Here is a 2489-nt window from a genome sequence, read left to right on the forward strand (position 1 = left end):
TTATTGGCTTTTCTCTTTTCTAAAAGTCAATAAGTTAAAAAAGTGCTTGGCAATTATAAAAATCATTTATATTTTTACTTTTTTGAAATGGTAAAAAAACTATTTTTAAAAACCCACGAATCCTAGCTTTTTACAATGGTTTTAAAAAATCAATAAGTTAATAAAGTTGTTTTCAATTTTCAAACTCAATCGCAAACATGCTCTTAATATTGACTTATAAAACTCGAATGCTTAATAAGGTCGAGTTAAACTCAATGTCTAAACTACCGTTAGTATACTAGATGGGCGAAAAGTACTTGCTTTACCAAAGACTGAAGAAAGGTAGGATAGGGACAATCGAAATTTAAATCTCTCTCTTTTTTAATTTGGGTCGGCACGGGTTTAGGTCGGGACTTGAAACAACTTTGACACGAAACCCACTCTAACCCAAAACCACCCGACTCAACCTGTTTGACAGTTCTTAGGGGATTGGATAAGAGGAGAATTTATATATTATGGATTCAGTTTTATAAACAAATTTACCAATTAAATATATTATGGATTCTCAAAAGAACCCATTCTATTTGCAATTTAAATTCTCTTAAATTTTTATTTTTTTGTGAACCGAATGTCGTTAAGAGTATTTTAACCTATGCAATATAAAGGGAAAATTCCTAAAATAGTTTAATTAATGAGAGAGATTCTCAAAATAATACAAAAGTTTTATTAATTCCAATTTTGGTCCATCAAAAATCATCTCCGTTGATGCATTTGGAATCGTGGCAACAGATTTAGATAACCAGTGAGGTAATGACGCGTGTAAAGGTGACGACATTTTTTAGTTGGAATATGTCTTTGTCATTATTTTTATAATCCAAAATCATCTACTAAAAACCATGGGTTTCCATTTAAATGTGTCTGGCCCGTGAGTTTTCAAAAAAAGATGATATTTGCATTTTATTGAAATTCATATCCCCGGATGCATTTCAGTTGAATTTAATCTCCTCGGATGATTTTCAAAAATATATGAGAAACCCGATAATTTTTCAGTGAATTTAGTCTTCTCAAATGATTTTCAAAAAAGTTTTAAAAAACCGATAATTTCCCAATAAATTTAATCTACTCGTATGATTTTAAAAAAAGTTTAAAAACTGATATTTTTGTCTTGGGAATATCCCCACCCACCTTCTCTTCTTTTCGTCTCCCCCCCCCCCCCCCCCCCCCCATCTTAAAAAAAACCCTCCATGAATGTTGTATGCTTAGTAAGTAGTTTACTACATATTTAAACTTTATCCATATTGTTATGGAATGGTATTTTACAAATCAATACAATTTTTCAAGGTACACATAAGCATACAAGTTCATTAGGAAACATAATAAAGTTGATCATAATATTACTTACTAATTAACCTTTTTTAAAGTTCATTAGGAAATACATAATGAAGTTGATCAGAAAGTGCAAATTACTACATTTAGAAAAGATGTTTTGTTAGAACAAACCATAGGATTCAATAAATTTCTAGTAAAATTCATCTGAGAAGATTAAATTAAGTTGAAATGCATTCGAGGAGATAAATTTCAATAAAACACAAATTTAATGACTTTAAAAAACTCACGGGCCAAACACATTTAAATGGAAAACCATGGTTTTTGAGGAGGTATTTTGGATTATGAAATAACGGCGAGGGCAGATTTCAACTAAAAAAGTCATCACCTTTACACGTGTCGTTACCTCATTGGTTATCTAAATTCGTCGGCACGATTCCAAATTTATAAACGGAGATGATTTCTGATGGACTAAAATTGAAATTTACAAAACTTTTGGACTGTATAAAATAAACTAAGTTTCATTAGTGATGAGAATAGGGAAGCTCAATATATCCTACTATACTATTAAAACAAATTAGTTTGCCTCCACATGACCCTTTTCTATTGGACAATTGTCTTTCTTTCTAAATATATTTTACACTTCTCTATTTTTCTTACCAATTAAATAAATCAAAAATAAATTCAGTTATTAATAATTAAAATAGTTAATGTATGCATTTAACCAAAACCCGAATTCAAAGTCAACTTAATGTGTCTAATTTTGTAAACATGAATTATTTGAACAATTACTGTTTTATTGGTTCAAGAAGGTCTAAATACAATGAAAATTTCTTATGTAATTATTTAATGCTACCACTTAACAACTATTTTAATTAGAGAAATAGATTGGTCAAAATTTTTTAATTAGGGAAAGGTCTAAATACAATTTTTTAAATAATAAACATAAACAAATTATTATTGTGAATCTATTTCAGTTATTAATAATACAAATTTAAACAAATTCCACATAATTAAAATAGTTGTTAGGTGTCGTGAAATTGTATTTGATTAGGGAAAGGTCTAAATACAATTTCCCTAAATATAGATGTTTCTTATGTCTCGAAGCATTAAATAAAATTTCACCTAAATACATGAATTATTTGAACAATAGTTGTTAGGAAAGGTCCTAACAATACTAACTC

The sequence above is a fragment of the Bidens hawaiensis genome, unplaced genomic scaffold (assembly GCF_021521415.1).
Source record: "Bidens hawaiensis isolate Kalapana, Puna unplaced genomic scaffold, B.hawaiensis_p1.1 tig00016756_1, whole genome shotgun sequence".
Taxonomy (NCBI): domain Eukaryota; kingdom Viridiplantae; phylum Streptophyta; class Magnoliopsida; order Asterales; family Asteraceae; genus Bidens; species Bidens hawaiensis.